Source organism: Toxorhynchites rutilus, chromosome 3, assembly GCF_029784135.1.
Source record: "Toxorhynchites rutilus septentrionalis strain SRP chromosome 3, ASM2978413v1, whole genome shotgun sequence".
NCBI classification, from domain to species: Eukaryota; Metazoa; Arthropoda; class Insecta; order Diptera; family Culicidae; genus Toxorhynchites; species Toxorhynchites rutilus.
Window position 1 is genome coordinate 68,918,118 of NC_073746.1, and position 22,927 is coordinate 68,941,044.

General features: G+C 37.5%; 1 protein-coding gene across 2 annotated transcripts in view; it reads left to right on the top strand.

Moving 5' to 3' along the window:
• Positions 1-217: 217 nt before the first annotated feature.
• The window catches only part of LOC129780331 (lachesin), a 497,636-nt gene continuing 474,926 nt past the window's right edge, over positions 218-22,927 (top strand). Inside the window, exon 1 of one of the 2 annotated variants that reach the window (XM_055788472.1) lies at positions 218-1,730. The gene's annotated coding sequence lies outside the window, so the exon portion shown is untranslated. The remainder of the gene's footprint in view (positions 1,731-22,927) is intronic. The other variant, XM_055788470.1, reaches the window with a different exon arrangement.

Genomic DNA, 22,927 nt, shown 5'->3' on the forward strand with positions numbered 1-22,927 from the left:
TGGCGTGAGTACCGGTCTGTTTATCCCATCCGGGAGTGGGATTTCGGTAGCCACGCGCATGCCCAACTGTTCAGCGGCGGCGAAAATTCCCACGAAGGATCCCGAGGACTCGAGTCGAATGCTACCGAACTCGACCGCTGCCACTGTCGCCCAATGCTGGAAATGCTTGATGCTGCTGGCTCGGGGAAAGGATCCCAACCTACGAGTGCAGCCGTCCAGTGGACAGGTTAGTTCTTCTGGCGCCTTCACTCGGAATGAATGCTGGTCGCTGGTTCGGAAGCTAAAGCAGATTCCGCTGCTTTGCACTGTGCGCGTTGTGTTCCGGCGGAGTTTTTTTTTCGGGGTGTCGCGCGTGGTACGCACGGAATGTGAGAATGAGACTAAAAATGTTCCCTAACTAAACCCGGATCACGAAACAGAGGCTGGTGGAATTTTACAGCAGCATCCGGCGGGAACAAGGACTGGAGGGGGATAGAAGCAGATTTGTACGGTCGGTTTGCTTAGTTGCAATTGTCGGGATTTATGGTCTCGGGAAATCACTGCTGCTGCTGCTGCCGCCCCCGCTGACTGTACGCAAATCAAGCAGCTGATTGGGGAGAGAAACAGAGAGAGAGAGAGAGACACTAGGAGTGGAATCAAGCGGCGTTAGCATTATTAATTATTCATCGTTCCTCGGGGAATCTCTAGTCTCTGTCCGGATGGCAGCAGCGATGTTTCCAGTTGGACCAGTAAGTTGTGAAAGATAATAGACAGATCGCTGTCAGGCGGTGGCGTTTTGTGGGATTTGTGAAGACCCTCGTCAGGAACACGAACGGAGGACGAGATCAGAGCTTTGAACCTGCAAACGATGACAGCCGTTGTTCGTGGAGAGTCTCGTATGCTCGATGAATAAGTAATTCGATAATGAAAACATAATCTGATTGAAGAATAAAACAGAGAGACGCACAAAATCGCCCGGGGTGAATTTCAGCGCAAGGTTGTGTCGTGTTCAAGGCAGCGTAAGCAATGTGATTATGATCGGAAGAATGATGCTGAGCTTGCGGCGGTGGTGACGATGATAATGATAATGATGATGATGATGACAATGAGTGGAAGCATATCTGGCCCACAGAATCGTGGATATTATTAGTTTGCTAATCGCGTGTTGCCTTGCGATTGTATGGAACAGAGATTTGGCAGAAGAAAAAAAACGCTTTTTTCCCTGTCTGAATACCAGCAGACAGGACTAACGTTTCATAGGCTGCAGCAGGAAATTGGCCGTAATTTATGAGTTCAGTGAACATGATTCAGTGCAGTTAAAGCGAAAAGTTATTGCAACTAGTGGTGTATGCGAAAGGGCTGGTGGTAGTTGAAATTTATCGTGTATGTGGCAGTGAAAACAGTGTGGGAAAATTCATATCGATCGTGCGAGCCTGTATCGGCTGAACGGAAACGGGTGAGGAGGCGGAGTGAGCGGAAGTAGCTTATCGGGTGTGTGAAATCGGTAAACCCTCGCTACAGCTCAACCCCTGGGAAGAACAAGAAGGAAATGGCCGGTGATGCAGTGGCTCCCAGTGGGAAGCAAAAGACCAGCGAAGTTCTCAGCTGTTGTTATAATGCCGGATGTTGAAGTGCAGTATCAGAATTCAACCAAAGGACGAAGGAAGGGAGAGAAATTGATACTGCTTCGGGCGAGAAACTGTTTCCAGTTGACAGAGAAGGATTCTGTCGAGAAGTCCGCCGCAGAAACAGTGAGTGTGCTAGATTTATTTCCGACTGGATGATGATAGTGGTTCGATTATGATCGCAATTTTGGTGCATAATATGGCTGAAAGCTATAACTTCAGAGTCCTAGATTGAACTGACATTGAGATGTTTCTTCTTCATTCGACGTTTTAAAGGACGATGTTATTATAGAGAAACTCTCTCTGATCATCAAAGCATTGAACAGTTTTACAGATTATATAATCCCATTTTTTTTATGATCTCCCGGTATTAAGCATTCGTCGGCCTAAATATACAAAAAAAAATCACTATAGCTATAATCTGGTCAATGTCAACACATGTCGATTGTTTTGGTGTGTTTTTTGGGAAATCTCTATAGTAGCGTGGGGCATTTTCACTAATATCTTATGTGCTTACACTATAATGACCGTGCGTTGATTTCAAATATTTTCTACAAATATTGTAACATTGTTGCAAAACATGAGCCGAGTTCATTGAGACATACAAATTTTGTTAGTATGTTGTTATCACTAAACCTACCAGAGCGGTCAAATGACCGCATTTGAAACTTCATTCTAAATAATAAACTTGATATTCTATATGCACGACTTTTTCTATACAGCGCGGACGCGATTATATACAGTCTTCGATTTCTTTTCACTGTATATAATCAAATCCTGTATATAATCGAGTCAAAAATTTATTTTTAAATTTGTTTTTTATACACATATTTTTGGTTTTTTCATTATAAACGAAGAATTTAATTTTTGATTCATCTCCTTGAAGTCATAAAATACCTTTCTCATATAAAAAATTCTAATTATTTCATAATGTGATAGAGGATCATATTTGATGGTAAAAATACTTCCACGCATATGTTCAAATTCCAACAATGACAGAGTTATTGAACTTTCTCTCTGTTCCGGGCCTTGTTTACCTCAAACTGGCTCTAATTTAAAAATTACGCTACGTAGGGAAATTCTGTTGCTTCCATTTGAAAGATAAGAAAATTTTATACAGGATATGGTTTTGAAACTTCCAAATTTTTGGATTTAAGTAACATTTTAGAAGTGAAAAACTTAAATGTTTGTTATTTTTTTGGTGTTATTCTTAATTTTATCCAAAAAAATACATAATAAACATGAATATTTCCATCAACCAAATTAAAGCTCTCTAACCGCTCCACAATTTGTTCTTTGATACCCAACTTCTATCTTATTTAATTTCGCCGCAATATAATTTTAAACAATTCCTGGTGAATCTCCAACTAAAATCTACCAAAATCACGATTTTTACTTCATTGTACTCGTATTAACCAATTTACTTTCACTCTAACGTTGACCCATTTCATTTCCTCTTGAAATAAGTCATATTTGAAATATAAAAAAAAAAAATATAGGAGGTTGTGTTCAAGTCACGACCGCATTGCTGACGTAGAACTACGCTAAAGTTTATTTCAAGTCGCTTGTTTATAACTGCGGATATTATTTAATAATGCTACGAAAATTTTGAAATAACCTTCCTACCAGTTTGGTCGCTCTGAATTTTGTTTTATTGTAGAATCATTTGACGATAATTGTTTGATGGTTCATTTTTGTGCTCGCAGAACAAAACATGCTCGAGATAAGCGCAGCATTCATCCTTTGTGGCGAAAGTTTTGCTACTGGCAAGCGAAACCAAATCACATACAAAATTTCAGAACGACATTTACTTTCTTGGTGACTAAATAAACGAAATAAACTCTATCTGTTAATCTCAACCTACTTCTTCTTCAATGGCATTAACGTTCCTAGAGGAACTTCGCCGTCTCAACGTAGTATTACTTGCGTCATTTTTATTAGTACTTAGTTTAGATTTCTATGCCAAATAACACGCCTTGAATGACTTCTGAGTGGCAAGCTCTAGAATACGCGTGATCACAGTGCAAGTCGGAGGAAATTTCTTTGACGAAAAATTCCCCCGACCAGAACGGGAATCGAACCCGAACACCCGGCATGTTAGTTATGACGCTAACCACTCGGCCAAGGGAGCACCTAATCTCAACCTAGCACTGCTTCATTATGATCAAGATTCGCGCAAATGCAATCCTAGTTGAAAGTAGCATTAATAACTTAATATAACTTATTGAATAACTTGTTATTCCCGAAATAATTTTTGGTTAACACAGTTCAATGCATTGATGTCAAAAAAACAAGCAATGTTTACTGCTTGGAAAAAGACTGAATGTTTGCCTCAGCAGAGATTCATTACCAATACCCTAACGTAAATATTTCCCTCCATCTCCCCTCCCTGTTTATATTTATCATTACGACTGCTAATTTGCAACACCAAACAATCGTCAATCATAGCATAAAAACATTAGGCGATTGTTGCATCGTTACAGGGCCAATTCACATGGGAGCAGATACAAATGGGGTTTCAGCGTAGCGAAGATGCACTATTTTAACGTACGGGTTATGAAGCACGCACGTACGCACACAAATATCTATACATCGATGGCTTCAAGCTACTAAATATACACACACTTGTCTCCGTTTTGCGCTCTTCTCAACAGGAGCCCTTTCTGTTAATATTGCCAGTCTAGATTAGCTTAGCTGTCATCCTTTGTGGAGAGAGTTTTTCTACCGTCATGTGAAACCACTGACACTGACAAAATTCCAGAACATTTATTTTCTTGGAGAGCTGACGATAGCCTAGCTTGACAATTCCCCACACAATTGTATAGCTCAGAACCTCAAGGCAATGGCGTCAGGTTGATGCAATGATTGCAATGCCAGAGAAATCAGCGAGTGAGGAATTTGGTCGCGTCCACAGCTCAATAACAAACGAAGACATGTGATGACACAAAACAAGGAAGAACAAACGACATTCATTGCTTTGAATACAGAACGATACTGAAAATTGCCTTCCTTCCTTGCTTGAGACTTTAAACTTCTTCAGTTCATTCGTCGCTAACCTTCAAAAAGGCCCTTGGAAATCTTTACTTTATCCATAATATTACTCCTCCACCCCCATTGCCTTGAGAAAGGCATTCGATCCCTCACCGTCCAGCTCGCCCAGCAACGATGTTGTTCAGTCGATTTCCTCACGAAGAATGAAAGTTTGCCTCAGCGAGGTCCACTGTTTATACTCTAGGCCAATATTCCCTTCGTTCTTCTTCTTTACCTTTGTTCGCGGAGACTTTATATTTCACGATTTCCCCTTCGTTGCTCGTTATATACAGCTCTGTTCGGGAAAGCACACAAATGGACAGAAGAAATGTATGAGGAAATTGGAATGCTTCCAATTTTCATCAATTTAAACCATATATAGACTATGGAATTGTAATGTATAGTATATCAAACAAATCTTAGGGAGTTTCCAATTCGTTTGGTATGTAAATCGCCAAAATCCGTTCGTGGCAGAAATAATTATTAACGTTAACTTTATTTCATAAAAACGTGACCTGTTTCTGATTCGGCACCCTTAATGAAAGACGTAGTTCTACGTCAACAAAATTTTTTTTTCTAACTGTATATAATCGAGCCTAAAATTGTATTTAATCGAATCATATATAATCGAGTCCAACCCGTATTATAAAGCTTCTTCTTTTTCAATCTCTATATCTTTTCATCCTTTGTTTTTCTTGAGAATCACAAGTATATATGCTCTCTATATGCTTATGTTCAGGTTGTTTTATACAGGAGCGTCGACCGCTGGTAAACTATAAATTTAAAAAGCGATCATTCGAATTCGAGTATTGGCGATGTACAAATATTTACGACTTGATTGTAGTTGTGAAATTTGTGGTTTAAAATCTCTACTTAATACTATTTTTAGAGAAACGATTGGAGTCTAATTTATACGGATTTAGATAATGAGATGCACATGCGAGATTTAGATGCAACTTTATGTGCACCTCGTGCAAATCGAACAAGAATTTCAACAATTTCATATCCATGGAACAAGAAATGTGGTTTTTCGAAAATTATACGGTTTATTTGTTTTGATAGAAAATACGAGACAAATTTGATCTCCAATCGAAAGTGTGGTATATGTACAGAATAGCAAAAATTGCAACAAACTAGTTTGGAATGTTATTTTTTATGAACAGCAATATTAGATAAAAGCAAGATGCAGATCTACTCAATATAAGCAACGAAATTGGTATCATAAACAACATTATTTGTAGAAACTATTCAACTGAATGTAATTGCCCAAATCTGTAAAACAAAAGAGAGACCAAATGATACGTTTATCATAGTGGTAGATTTAGTTTTACAAACAAAAAAGTTCTCTCGCTAACATTGAAGCATAAATTTGTAAAAATATATGTAAATATATATATATATATATATATATATAAATAAAAAAATGTATATGACGGATGTACGAGTACAAAGGACTAAGTTACTAAAAAGTATAACACAAAATAAAAATCTCGTAGACAGGCCTTCTAGCATTTTGAATTTAATTGCTAAAAATGCTTGGGTTTTATATGATCAAACAACTGGAGAATGAATACGAGGGTCACTATTTATATTTCGGGAATAGGAACAAAAACAAATAGTTAAGCTGCGAATATATTTTTATTGTTTTTCAAAGTACTCGCCACGATGATCGATACACTTTTTTTTGCATGCGCTTAAACCAATTTCAAAGCATTTATTCCAATCGACACGAACCTTTTTTTTTGAGCGATTGTCAAATTATGTGGGATCCAACGTGAACATAATTTTCGCACAACTAAGTGTTCATGTAAAATCGCATATATTCTGGTGGAACTAATGCTTAGGGATCAATCTCACAATAGGTTACATGACGATCTTGCTTAATCATTTCGTGCACAGCATCGATGTTTTCTGGCACTACAGTCGATTTTGGACGACCTTCACGAAACTCGTCGGACAGCGAACTACGACCACGATTGAATTCACTATACCAGCGATACACAGTGGTTTTTGATGGAGCTTCATCGCCAAAAGTCAAATTAAGTTGATTGACGCACTCTTGTTGTGATAATCCACGTCGGGAGTCGTAAAAAATCATCGCACGAAAATGTTCACGATTCAGTTCCATTTTTTTGCCGAGACCAAACTTTCAACTAAATATAAAATAAACAAATAGCGTCCGTATGACAAAATGTTCTGAGTACGTATATCGTCAAAAATGTCAAACTTTACGATGGAACCGTCAGATGGACTCACATGACATCAGTGTTGCCAATTCCCGAAATATAAATAGTGACCCTCGTATCGCGACAAAATTTTTATTTCTGTTGGTAGATGAACTATCCACTGTATACCGAAATTTCTTCTTGAATGGCGTTAACGTTCCCTGTGGAACTTTTGCCGTCTCAACGTATGCATTATCTAGTGTCATTTATTAATACTTAGTTGAGATTTCTTAAGCCAAATAACACGCCTTGAATGTATTCCTAGGGGCAACCTCTGAAATACGCGTGACCACAGTGCAAGTCGAAGGAAATTTCTTTGACGAAAACGGGAATCGAACCCGAACACCCGGCATGATAATGTGAGACGTTAACATACCGAAATTTAGGAGCAGAAAATAAAGAGTATAGATAAAATTTCAGCAGATTCAATTACAATTTCTGGAAGACTAAAAACCAATCAAATTGTGTATTGCGAAAAATATAAAGCAATTAACATGTATTGCACACGTGAAAAATATATTTGTGGAAAATGTTTATGGTAGAGGCCTTTTGTCTGTATAAAGTGTGCCAACGTATAAATTCTCTAAAGCCCGAGGAAATGGATATTTCATAATTATTCCCTGATAACTATTTTGTGTAGCATTATCTATGGCAATTTCTGTTTTATTTATGTTCAACTTGAAAAAAAATCGAACGTTCAGGGGAAGTGGGGGCATAGTGGTCACCCTAAGGAATATGCCTATTTCCAGCGCCCACATACCGCTACAATTCCCGTTTTTCTTAGAATACTATAGTTAAATTCATTGTTGTTCAAGATATCATACGGCTTTTACTATAAAAATTCAGAATAGTACATTTTAGAAAAAAAAGGTGTAAAATCGATATATTTTTTTTTGCTTGGAGGTAAAGTGGTCAGTCGCACATATTAAGCTCAATGGGATAGTTTTATGCGTTTTTTCGTCCAAATTCATCCAAATCATATTCGATACAGTAGGTACATGTATGAAATTTTCTCATGCAGTTGTAGTGACATATTTATCCAGGGTCAAAGCCACAAAAGGATCTTCTTCAAGAGCAGTGATGCGATGCGGTATATCAGCTTAAGTAAACAGAACATTGTAAGTCGTTATTCACCTATGACCACTTTGCCCCCAACTATCAAAATAATTTCCATGCTAATTAATCGCTGAGATTAAGCAAAATATCTTTTCACCTCTTCTAGAATATGTGAATAGTCATCCAAACTGATGGTTTGTCCACTATATCAGATTGAATAAACTGAATTTCACGAGAAATTACTTAAATACCATGCGCATGCCGAATGGCTATCGAGAGAGAAATTTCTGTTTTTATTTGTATTGTGACATGCGACAGCTTTACTGAAGTACAGGGTGACTTAGAAGTCATTAAATTCTTCAAACATAAAGTGACTATCAATACGGCATCTATATTCAATAGTTATACTATCAAACAAGCAGGTGACCACTTTGCCCCCCATGACCAATTTGCCCCCATTACCCCTTTTTGAAAAACAATCATTTGACCTCCATCGATAGAAAAAGGTATATAAGCAATTCCAAATGAAACAAAACATGAGTATTTTCGATTCGAATGAAGGTTAGTATTCCGTTTGGGTTGGAGGAAATATGAGTTTTCCACAGCATTTGGGAATTTTTTAACTCAAGTGTAACTTTTGAAAAGGGCGTATTGATTTTAGTAAGAGAAATCTTTGATAATTTAAATCTCAAAAACTATGAGCCGTACCGAAATAGTGTCTTAGAACAGTTATAGAGTATAGAGTATACACGTGAAAAAAATATACACTGAGCAAAAAAAATAGTACTCTTTTTTATTTTCAAAAAAAAACTTTAATTTGCAATATCTAAAATACATTTTCCGGGGAATGAGAAAGCGGACTCGCTAGCTAAGGTGGGCGCTTCAGAAGGCACACTTTTTGAAAGGCAAATTGCCTATAATGAATTTTTTCACGTTCCTCGTCAGGACACACTCGTTAGTTGGCAGCGCATGTGGAGTGAAGATGAGTTCGGTCGTTGGTTACACACGATTACCCCTAAGGTCTCGACGAGTGCATGGTTCAAGGGATTGAATGTAGGTCGTGATTTCATTCGCGTGATATCTCGGCTTATGTCCAATCACTACAACCTAAACGCGCATCTCTATCGCATTGGGCTCGCAGCAAACAATCTTTGTGATTGTGGCGATGGCTACCACGACATCGAGCATGTTGTCTGGTCGTGTATCCGGTTCTATGCTGCTCGCTCTCAGCTCTCTAGAGCACTGAGAGCACAAGGCAGACAATCGGATATCCCCGTCCGGGATATCTTAGGTAGCCGGGATCCTGATCTTCTGCTTCATCTATACCTGTTCCTCAGAAACGCCGATGTCAACGTTTAATGATGTTTCCTTCGTTGTGTCCCTGTTTCATATCCCTCCTATCCGATCTATAAACTTTTACTTAGTCGCGGCAATACATACACACACTCTTTACAGATACACGGACCAAAGGTTGTGCAGTCCACTGATCATTCAACAAGAGCCAAAGGTTGTACCGCTCATGACAACTCTACACGAGCTGATGATTGCGCCGGCTAGTGACCATTCTATCCTGGATTCCTCGAGTCGAGAAAGACGCACCACGCTAGATATGGGGTACAGACTAGGGGGCGTTGCTGATTAATGGTCAGCTGCATCCCAATAGGAAGTATCCCGTGTCGGGCACAGGTACAGAGCATTGGAGACAGCAACATCACAATTACGAAAACACTTGTAATACTAACCTCGAGCCAACCGCGAGTAATCGGTTACATATTACTAACATAGTTATAAGGCAAACATTGTCGAAATATTGAACTCCCGGCCCCGTCAGGTTGACGCCATATGAGCCTTAATAAAAATATATATTTTGGATAAAAAAAAAAATCTAAAATACATATTTTTTTATTTGTTTTTACTTTTTCATATAAAATAAAAATCATGTAGAAAATTAAAAAAATGGGTACAACACTGTAAAACTATTTTTGTCGAACTTTGTGAAAAATCGAATTTTTATGAATTTTCGAAACTTTTGTATGTTAAGAAACATTTTTAGCCACAAATTATGAATCCTTATGTGATTTAAAACAAAAAAGCTCTTCATCAAACTCCTTCTAAATGCAGCCATTCTCGAGATATTTGAAAAAACATTTCTAATTTATTGTCTTTTTCAATTTTGTTTTAAATTGTTATATGTATTTTTTAAATTTTTAAATTTCTTTTGCCTATAAAATAGAAGCCATGTAGAAAATTTAAAAAATGAGTCCAAGATGGTAAAACTATTTTTGACGAACTTTGTGGAACATCGAGTTTTTATGAATTTTCGAAACATGGAATTTTTGTATGTTAACAATCATTTTTAGGCATAAATTATTAATCCTAATGTGATTTGAAACAAAACAAATCTTCATCAATTTCCTTCTAAATGCAGTCATTCTCGAGATATTTAAAAAAAATCTTTCTAATTTATTGTCTTTTTATAGTAAACTAGCTGACCCGGCAAACTTCGTCTCGCCCAACATTTATTTTTCGTTATCACATTCACGTTTTCTTACTATGCGCACATTCATGGGTTCAATCGCAGAGCTGTTCATTGATTGATCTTCTAATCTACCCTTTAAAAGTTCATTTTTTTACTATAAAATTTCAGTACTTCTACCAACACTCGACATTATAATATCAGATTATTTTCAGACACAATTCTCGTGCAAGATTTTTCATCCACTCGCAAATAACATGTTTCTCCGTTACATGGAATAAATGTTTGACCAAAAAAAAAAATTATAAAATGAAGACAGCCATAAATTGAACAACTCCTTTCTCGAGTTTTGCTCTTATCAACACATTCGGCGATCCCTTTTTATTTATATAGTTAGAAGACGATATAGGAGACGATATGGCGAGGTTTGCTAGAGTTTATATCTGAGCTTCATGCTGTAGTATTTATAGTGAAAGACATCTCTGAAGCTTATTTTTAATCACGTGTGAATGATGTTTATGCAGTGGTAGACATTCGTTTAGCCGCACCCTATTTTTCCTCAATATTTTTAAAAATATGTCAATTCTTTGTACAGTTTTGGTCATAAAACACGATTATTGTTTATTTTCATCGAATTCATTCTAAAAAAAGTATAAATTCACTTTTTGTTTTCTATGTAATTCAAATATGTGTAATCAGGGTGGACATTCGTTTAGCCGCATCCTAAAATTTCAATAAAAGAAAATTTGTGCGGCAAATTTCGAGTCCAATCGGTAGCTAATATTTAGTATGTCAACCTCCATTTCGGATCACTTTGAAAACTCGATTTGGCATCGAGTCAGACAGCTTTTAAAGTGTTGCCATATTGATTATAGCCCAACATTTCTGAATTACTGCCTTGAGACTGGAAATGTTGTCAAATTGTCACTCGTTTGCATAGACCATCTCGGCCAAGATTCTCCATAGGTTCTCTATGGGACTGCAATCGACTGCCAGCAGGTCATTCAAGAAGCGGAATGTCCTTCTCGGCAAACCATGCCTTCGATTGCCTGGAAACGTGGATCTATGCATAATCCTGCTGAAAAAACGACATCCTCGGTAGCGTTATTCTTAATAGGGCCAATCAAAACGTCCCCCAGAAATTGAAAATACTTTTCGGAGTTCATTCGGGTGAAAATGAAACAAATGGGAAGCTTGCTGTGATAGGAAACGGCTGCCCACACTGTCAAACTTCCGCCCCCAAAGTTTCGCTTCGATCTCACAACATGCCGTTGACTTAAATTGTTCCAATAGCAACTGTAACAGTCCACATGATGTTTGGTGACTAATTTAAGATGCGCGCAATATGCCTCTTCGTTACTGGAACAACCGATTCTGCCTTAACGTATGAGCAGAACATCGTTTCCTGATGGCTTCGTGTCTTATTCGACCTTTAAGACGCAAAGTAACTGTGGTGTTCCCATTTGTTGGTCGTTATATCCCATATTTCTGGCACTATTTAAAGAAATGCCGTACCACTTTCTCAGATCGACCAATTTTTGTTACGATTGAGCGATTAGAAAACTTTTTTTCACTGCATATCTTTATTATTTTCCGCCCCTCTTCCGTCAATAGAATACCTTTCGCCATTCCTTTAAATTCTACGTAAATCACTAATATGACCAACTTTTTACGTTGCACATCTAATATTTTTCTTGTAAATTGAATATTCCCAAGTATTTTTTCAAAAAACACAGATAAAGGCTTGGTGATTATGCGAAAACTCGATTTTTATGCCTTGCGGCTAAACGTATGTCTCGGGAAAAAACGACGTTTGAATGTTTATATCCACCGATGCCACCTTGTGTGTGTGTGATTGTGACGCACGTTCTTTCAATAAAAGTGACTTAAATATACACTTAAACTTCTTACTTGACTTAAACTTCGATATAACGTACATTTAACTTTCAAAATTGTACGTTATATCGAAGCATTATAAAGTACTCACAAACGTAGACTATAATACATTATTGTGTTGCTGTTTTAGTCAAGTTAATGAATAACTTCAATCAGAAGACGAAGCCAGCCTTTCTCATCATGTTTCGCTTCGTACTGTTGATTAAAGCTTGGTTCATTTAGAATCTGGAATCACAAAACCAGCTGTATTTCAAGATTGATTGAAGGTACAAAACTTGTTTTAGCATCACAATACAGATAATTCATAGTTCTATCAGATTGAAAAGAAATTTCCTTTACACTTTGAAAAGGTGTACGTTATATCGAGGTAAAATGTACGTTATATCGAGGGTACGTTATATCGAAGTTTCCCTGTACTATCACTACAGCAAATAAGTATCCCGAAAAAAGGACATTCCTAGTTGTTTAGTAAGTTTTTCAAGTGCGGCTAAACGAATGTCTATCACTGTTATAATTTTACTTATGTTAATAAGATTTTTTTTAATATCCGGTATCCGGCCGGCCGGATAGGCCTGAAACCGGATAGTCACCGGATATCCGTTTCATTTCTGTTAAAAATGTCTATAGTTCATAACATGTCTCATTCAATAATTTTTTCAATATTTTTTTTTACAAAACAGCTGGAATTAAACAACGTTTAACGTTGCTGTGTCAGACTCACTACAATGATGATGTGTATTTTTGAAAATTTATAATATTTCAATACATTGGGAAATCGTCAGCATTGAGAAAAAATAATATAAAAAATTAAATATAAAAGTAATTCTAGATGAAAAACTATACACAAATTTTATCCTAGGATTAATGAATACCGAGATACAATAATTTTTATATAATGAAAATCATTTTTGTGAAATTATAGAAAATGTATATTAATGCTGGACATCACGACTAAGATTGCAACATCGTATAAAAATTTCTCAAACATTATTTCATTATCAAAATTTATCTCAAGAACGATTAGTCCTACGATAAAACGTTATATACAGTTTTTCATGTAAAGTCGCATGTAGATTCCATTTCTTTACGTTTCCGGGAAGACACTAGACCGATCGGGAATTGAACCAAATACCAGTATTAGCCAAGAATTTACAAGGGAAATCCCGCTTTATCAGATTCCCCACCAAGACCAGCAACTGCGATCGTTTCGGACCTCTAGCAGCTGAGCAAACCCAAGCCTAATTCTAGCCAATACTTCAGGCCCATTACTTCTTCCAAGGCATGTCAAGAAAGTTTCCCGAAAAAATCCTTGAGCGATTAGGAATTGAACGCAATACCTATGTCAGCATTAGCCTTGAATTTACAAAGGAATTCCCGCTTTACTAAATATCTTACAACGACCTACTAATGCGATCATTTTCGAGACCAGACAGCAGAGCAACCCTAAGCCTAAATCCAAGCGATACTTCAGGCCCTACATTCAACCTGGAGAAGATATTAGTTCATTTGCGCTCGAATATTCGAATGATTGTGACATTGCATTTCTATTATTTTGGGCCTATAGTATACAATAGATTAACCTAGATCTTTCAAACGACTACTTCACAAATCGAAGATTTTCCGGTTACGTACTTCTTCAACAATTAGTTTTACGGATACGGTTTGAGTTACAGCCAAAACTTCAAAACTGATATAAACAAATAGAGTTATCACAGTTCCGTTTTTGTGTGAAGAACTTCACTCCGATATTAGGGGCTGTCCACATACCACGTGGACAGAAAAATCATGTTTTTGAACAACGCCTTCCCCCACCGTGGACAAACGTGGACTTTTCCTATACCCCTCCCACTGTTGTCCACGTGGACATTACATAAAATTACAATTATTTCTCAAAAGATCAAAATAAAATTGAACTTCACCTAAATTTCATTTTGGGATTGCTTCTATTTTCTAGTTTATAGTTATACGTAATGGTTAGGTAATGGCAACGACTTTGCAAAGTATTGAAGCTTAATCAATTTGAAACAATATTTTTTTCTTTTTTCAATAAAAAAGTTTTCTCGTAAAGAATATTTTGAAAAATATTGAATGGGAAATGTTTTGAGTCATGAACATTTTTAGTATTAAATAAAATTTTTGCGTAAAATATTTTAACCATGTTTTGAAGTGAAATTGCTTATTACATTCTGTATTCGTGGACTGCCGCGTTTTTTGTCTTTTAAATAATGGAATTCAACATCCTTAATTGCAAACAAAACATAACACATCTATTACCTTCAATGTTTTCAAATTAGCTATTCTCAAACACATGGTTGAAATCTCAATGATACTTCCAGTTCCGGAGAGAGCAATTCTAGACACATGGTTAGTTTTACGTCAATCTCACAAACAATATAGCTGTTACAAATCCTCCCCTGGGGTATTTACGATCGATTATTCAAACAGGTCCTCCACCGTTTAATATTACGATATAATCCTGCAAAGTTAAGATTGCTCTCCGCCGTCTGAGAATGGCGAGGGAACGAAACTTTCCCGTTTCGGTTGCCGTGTAATAAACCCCTCCGCTACGAAAGGAACAGCACAGTCAGCTTTTCCACGGAAAACTACAAACACTGTTATTCTCACTTATTGTTATAAACTCGTTACGAACCTTCCGGCTGCAGCATAGTTTCCACCATATGGACCCCCCTCCAACTGTTGGCAACTTTTTCCCCCTCACTCCCCTAGCACCTCATCCTTCGTAACGCTTTTTCAACGAATCTGTTGTAAATTTTAATTTCTGCTTTTTGTTCTCTTTATCCGTCTCTATCGCGCTACGATTTTGTCTGTTATGCGGCATGCAAAGAGCTTACCAATCCCCTCCCTCCTCCCGACACTCCTCCTCTCCATGGCGGAAAAATCGTGCAAACAAATGCACATCCACTGGACGTGGCCGTAACACTAAGGCAGATAGTTGCCGTTCGCGCTCGGGACCGGAAATCCCCATCACGGACCGAGTCTCATCACAAATCCCGATAGGGGACATGTTCCAACGGCAGAAAGAGACAAAACAAAAAAAAAACCAACGACAGCATCACCCATCTGGCGTAAGAGTTGGACAAGCATTAACTATACATGACCTCCAGGCAGTGTTTTTCAGCTCTGCGAGGGCCGAACGGGAAGTTTTTTTTCCTGTTCTGCTCTACCCTTGTTTGTCCCGATTCATGATGAATGCAAACAGCCACGCGGGAAGGGGGAAAAGCGTCCTGTGGCATGTAATTTTCCACCTGCCACACCACTCCGCATACGTGTGTGGGATCCTCCCTGCGCGCTCATTGGGAGTGCATTGTAATTCTCTTGTTATGTCCCATGATTTCGAGTGTATCTCTTATGCCTACCCATCGGACCCAACCTCGGGTCCCCCGTGCAGTATCCGCAAAGTACGTCGCAACGTCCCAACAACGGAAGTTGACCATCCGTGTGCGAGGATCAAATGGTCGCTGATGGGGCTGCCGACTGGGATGACATCACACCCATTTGAGGCGCGCTTCGTCCACCAGATACTGGCGGTGGAGATGAGAATGTAATAATAATAAACAGATAGCGGGAGATTTGTGAAAGTTGGAGATGTTATCTGGCGAAGGGTGGACACTGTGCGGTTTGGTAGCACCCAGCAGTGTACACCTGCGCTTTTTTATGTTGTAAAACATGAGTTTTGTTCCGTTGTTCGGTGTTTTATTCGTATTCGGTACATACAAACGTTCGTACAAAGGGTTTGCGAATGAAAAATTGGCCGAGTGTGCATTAACGGAATGGTTATTTGATGTGGTAACTTTGGTGTTGTGTAAAACAGATCTTTCGTATTTGTTGAAATGCACATCAAAAGAAAGGGAAAAAGTAGGAAATTCTATTCTAAATGAATTACGGAGTAAAAACTCTTTGCGGTTGCTAGATAATGTGACAAACACAGTAAATGAGATATCAAGAAAAACTATCTCCGGTACCTTCAATGTCATGAGAAATATAGATGGAACATTTTGATTATTTAATTCTCATTTTAGGATATTTTTTTTTGACTCGCAATAAATAAATATACAGGGTTTTCCAACTTTAAATTCCGAAAGTAAATTGAAATAAAACACACTTAGAATTCGAATTTCGATGAAACTTTTATTTCAAATTGAAGTTTGGTTTATGCCATTATGTGTGAAATACAACATCACTCAAATGTCCACCTAGGGCTTCCTCGCACACCTTGATCCGGAACAGGTAATTTTCGATGACTTTTCGGCACATATGGGGCGGTATCTCGGTCATAACTTCACGAATGTTGTCTTTCAAATGTTCAAGAGTTTGCGGAGAGTTGGCATAGACACGGTCTTTCGCATAACCCCACAAAAAAAAAGTCTAGCGGGATCAAATCGCATGATCTGGACGGCCAATTGGCATCACCAAAACGCGAAATTATGCGTCCCTCAAATTTCGTTCGCAATATGGCCATATTCGGTCGTGTTGTGTGGCACGTGGCGCCGTCCTGCTGAAACCACATGTCATCCGTATCCATATCTTCAATTTGTGGCAAAAAAAAATCGTTCACCCAATCGACGTATGCCCGACGCATTCCATGGTCACCACGCTCTAATTTTTGTACCAGTTGGACTTTATATGGATGTAGGTGCAAGTCCAAATGCAAAATTCGCCACAATTATGTGTTTGACAAGCCCAATTGCTGAGCACGCCGTGGAATCGAAACATTCGGGTCATCCTCCACACTGGCAGCAACAGCAGCAATATATTCGGCCGAACGCACATTACGATGATGCACAGGTTTCACAATATCCGCTACGGATCCAGTTTGTTCGAATTTACGCACTACATTAGCGATTGTGTGCTCTGTTGGCCGCCCATGACGACCAAAATCCGTCCGTAATGCTCGAAAAACATTTGCCGGTTTTTCATCATTTTTATAGTATAATTTAACAAAATTAACACGTTGTGCGATGCTAAAACGATCCATAATGGCAGAAATTCAACCAACGATATGACGCTTTGGTTGACAGCTATGTCAAACGGTTGTCAGCGCAGGACTGTATACTTTCGGAAGCCCGAAATGGAAAACCCTGTATGAAGAGTAGTAGTTCGGGTGGACCAAAGTTTTAGTTGTTGCGAGTTCATGTCTTCATTTTTTTCTGATACGAATTTTATTCATTTGAATGCTAATTATCTGAACCCCAAGGAGTCGAAATCGATCACTTTGAGAATCCCTGATCTAGATTTATTTTATTTACTATGGCTCTACATCCCATTGAGGTTAGGTTATTTCTTAATGAAGGAGTTGCATAAGAGTATGTTAATACAATAATAACCATAAAATAGATTTCATAACTTCTGTTCATTATTGATGTTTGGTTTAAGATTATAATAGAATAACAATGAAATGATAAGCTCTACAAAAAACTAATAATTAATTTTGTAGCGGACCGGGTTTCAAAAGACAACCCGGAACCTACGGCCAGCTCGAAGAAGGCTAAGATATTAGCGTTCCCACCCATCCTCTCTTAAGCGATTGGCTTAAGCGCCACCTCTTACGAGGACCAATCGCCGTGTTCGATTGCCCAGCTAGAGACCTGACGCGCAGGCCTAAATTGTGTCCTTTTATAAGGATCGGAGAACGGTCGAGCTGTATCAATTCCAGTCAGCGAAGGCTGACAGAAGACACCCGCAGAAAGCTCCAAAAAAATTACCAAACACCTGAGAATCACCCTAAGATCGACGGAAAACCTCTACAGGGTTTTCTCATCATAGGCAATGTTCAACAACAATCCACCAGACTGGCACGGCCATCTGGGAAACAAAAATGCTGACGACAAGAATTCCAGACATTAACCTCGATACACGGATAACGTGAAATTTTTATGAAAATAAAAATGAACAATCACAGGCTCACATTTATACTAACGACTTTTATTCCTGACAAACGACATGACGGAAAACTTTGTAAATGACTACCGCTTACATTTATACAATTTATTTGTACAATTACTTTTGCTTAAATCTAAGGGACATCACATGTGCACATGGACAACACTATACAATACAGGGTACCTGGGGAGTGCGGTGAGGACACAAATTTCCTCACCGACTCCTTCTGCTTCTTTGCGGCGGATTCTCCGCCGGTTGATAGCTTCCAGCGGGTCTGTTGAAGGCGCGATGGTAACGGCGCAGCCTTTTCTCCGACGCGTTTTGGTTCGTCGGGTCTCGCCAAGAGGAATTTCCCTATTTTAGCAATTTGTTCACAGTTAGGAAAATGTCCCTAAATTATACAATATATGTACCTGTTGTAGTCGTTTTTTTGCTCGTTAAATTTTATTGAGCGTTTGTTTGCTAACTAGGAACAAATGATGGCACTGAAACAATTCAACTTTATCACCACAAAGACTTCACGTTATATAAAAAGAACTTACAATAAGCGATCGCGAACAAAACACACAATGGTTCCGCGATGTCGGACAGTTCTTGGCAAAATGGTCGAAGAACATTGTAGTCCTCGGATAAACCGCAGGGTATCTCGCGATTCAGAGCTCAAGCTCAGCCGAAGACAATTTCCCCAAAGCATCCCCTTGTGTGCATCTTGCTTCAACTAACCGTCCTTGAATACGACCTTCTCATTCCCCTCCCCAAACTCAAGGCCACGAAAGTAAGCGCTGCGCGAACAGACACTCATTGGCCGAACAACTTTGGCGATTGAGCTTTCGCCCAGCTCCAGGGAGGTGGGATGGGAAATCTATGCTCTTAAGTATATTTTCTGGAGTATCTTTTAGTTTACTTTCGGTTGTGACTTAGTACAGGTACACTGTAAATGTTTCAGTGTGAGTTTTTGGATTTAAATTTTTATATTTGAATAATTACTAACTATCCTAACCAATAAATAAATAAATAACTATGTATATATATATATATATATATATATATATATATATATAAATAAATAAATAATAATAAATACACAAAAATATTGTAAATAAATAATCCAAAAATATCACATGATGAAAACAGTTGTGGCAACCAGTCTTCCGAAAAACACTTACACATGTCCACGCGATGTGAAAATTCCATATTTTTGTTTGAATTCGAACATGATTCTCGCTAGTGTTGAGTGTCTATCCCCAACACGAACAATGATACACAAACATAGACATGTGAAAACAAACACGATGTTTATAATTCAAGAACATCATGTACAAACATATCACCCGATGTCGCAGTATTCATTGCTTTCGTTTCGTTTCGTTTTCATACACGGAAAGAAATTATTCATCCCAAAACATTTCTTCGTTGAATACTTTTTCACAGAAACGAACTTGAAATTTAATTCGCATTACAAAAATTACATGAGTTGAGAGGCCATGAGTTCATACATATTTTGCAAGTCTGATTAAATAATCCTTGGTTTCGTGCAGAGAAACATTCTCTGAATAGAAAGAAGCTTTCTATGAGAATTTTTTCGCGTGCATGTTGGCAATTAAAGTCTGGGGAACCGACTGCACAGCGGGCGACGTCGCACAAATGCTGACCAAAAAAATAAATACCCAAAAATTAGTCTTAGGTGCATCCTTCAGCGGCACACAGCAGAACCAGCAGAGAAATTTCAGCGGCTAAAACACACTATTAATTTCGCGATGTTATCACAAACTGAATGAAGGAAAAAACTAAAAGCTACACTTACACTGCACTACATATGCTATGTGTGCATGCGATTGCATCATCCTTTCTTCTCCTCTTCTTCGCTCGTTTTATAGCTCGGGTCGCGTTCGTCGCGAACAAGCAGTATTGGCCATTTGTATTCAAAGATCCAGCCAAAATGGTTGCTCCCGTGGTCGAGTGATTAGCGTCATGCCTAACATGTGACTGCTGAATAATTGTGGTACCTTATATTCGATTAAAATTATAGAAATATTGTAATCAAAATTTGTTGTGGTTAACTGAACATCTCCGCCACGCTCTATTCAATTTTAGTACTTGTTCAAATAGCTAATAATAGCGAATGTTACATGAATTCAATATATAAATTGATGCGTGTACTAAATAATGATATCAATTGTGAAAAACTCTGATATTAATCGACGTTTATTTTGTTCAGAACAGATAAAGAGGTTCATTTTATTTGCCCAATATTTTAGACGAAGCATCCATTGTCATGATAGGAAAGCATTTTCTCCATGTCAACATACCAACACACCACGCGTTGAGTGGTGGTGGTGTGGTGTCCGATTCGCTTCTTCTACTCTACGCACTGCCGGTGCTTGGGGTGAAAATGCAAGAGAAACTGTACACCATGTTCGAACATCATGTGAAACATTGGGATTAAACATCGTATGTCCAAACATACAACGAATACAAACATGTCACATTTTCAAACATAGGTACGAAAAAAACATGTTTGTATTCAAACACAAAACTGCGAACAGCAGCGTGGACATGTTTATCCCGGACGCAGTGTTTTTTGTGAAACACGGAAGACTGGTGGCAACTGTTACAATTTCTCTCAAAGAAATGCTGCTGACAAAATGTGTTCGAAGTTTCAAGAAAAAGTGTCCGCAATCCGAATCATGATTAACAAGTGTCCGGATTTCATATCACAAACCAAATCACAAAATTTACAAACTTAAAAAATTTACAAGATTACACGTTTTTTACAAATTATATTCCATTTTATGGAGTTCTGTGATTTATAACTTACATGAATGCCTTCTTATGATATAGCAGGGGTTGCCAAACCTTCCGACATTGCGGACGAAGATAAAACAATGTTAAATTAAAGGAAAACATAGTTTCTTACTAATAAATATTTATCAACAAATCATTCTATTAAAAGAAAATAATTATCGGTTGCTAAGTAATTCATAAGTAGAATATTATTTTCTTCAAAGTCCTATCATTAAATATCGGATGATGTTTTATGGGAATCGACATTTCGTATGTTCACGAAGCATCTATTTTTTTTTTATAAAAAAAACTAGCTGACCCGACAAACTTCGTACCGCCCAGAATGGATTATTTGTTTTGAATACTTGAAACATTAAAGTTTTCTTAATAACCGAACGTTAAACGTTCTAATTAACCTTTTACAATTTCCTTTTATGGGGGTCTTCGTAGCCACATTGGTTGCGCGTTCGCTTAGTAAGCGATCGATCGTGAGTTCAAAACTCAGAGCCCTCATTGACCATCTTTGTGTTGTTACAGAATAGCTACGTCCACGCAACAATCATCAGCGATGGAGATCGATCCACGGTCGAAATAAGATCGATTCATCCATACAACTGCTCTGAAGGAATATATATAGAATGACAACTGTGTAATGTGTTAATTATAGATATGATAACCATGTGACATGTACACGATTAAAATTCGGCTCTGTTACAGCTAGATTGCTAATGAGCCTTAAATAAATAAATGGGATAAAAAAAAAATTTCCTTTTACTATAAGTTTCCTAGTACTTCTACCAAAACTCGTCATCATAATATCCGCAACTCTCATTCAAGATTATTCAACCACTTGCGAATAACATGTTTCTCCGTTTCATGGAATACGTGTTTGATATAAAAATATAATAATATAAAGACAGCTCGAATCGACGATTCCTTTCTTGAGTTTTGCGCTTACCGATAGTATTCTTTTCTACAATTACCAAGAGGAATAAGAGCTAAATTAGTTGAAATAATATGGCGTTTTCGATACGGACGATTGTTTTAAGTAAATTAAGGGAAAAACTACTCTCTTATTGAGGTAATGTATTTCACTATCAGTCGATCAAAATATCAATAAAATTGTACATAATGCCGCTTGAATTACATCCCTTAGTATCGTGTAATCCGGATTTGAACACCATCAATAGTTATTTGTTTACAAAACTGAATTGAATGCACAATTGAAAAAAAAAACAATTTGATTGTTCCACTGAAGTCACTGAAATATAATAGAAATAGAATGTTGAGCATAGATGATCCGTGAATTTATGGTTGCCCCAAAGTTTTTATTGCATTTATCATCTTACGGAATTGTGAAGTTATGTGTTATAGTTCAAATTTTAGTTTGTTCTATAATGGACAAAATTTTCTATAAATGTTCTCCAGGACATATTTTAGAAATACCTTCAAATAAGTATGCTCTATCACTGATATACGTTTGAATATGTTGAATTGTAAAAATAGAAGATTGTTATAAACATTTAATTTTAGAATACACTAATCCCATTCATAACTGTTGTTTTATTTATTAACATATTTCTTTATAGCAATACATCATTTATTAAAATTCACATTCTGTGATTCGAATTCTTCGAATGCGAAGTTTTCTCCAAATAGGGTAAATAATCTTGGTTTGTTCAATTTTGGGTGTTTTTACGCAACTAGTAAATGCAAATCGATTTTTCTTCATGAAAATCACACATAATCGATACGAGTTTGGGTTTGTTGAAAAGCCCCAAGTCTGTAGTTGCTAATACTACCATAAGGTGTTGAAATTATTCAAATTTTTATTGTTTTTAACGATTTTCCTTAAAAAGAAATTATGATCATGGTTTGCCCAAAAAATAATCATGGTTTGTCCGGTTTTAGAAATCACCATTTTTGAATGAAAACATTTCAATTCTCAAGTAGAT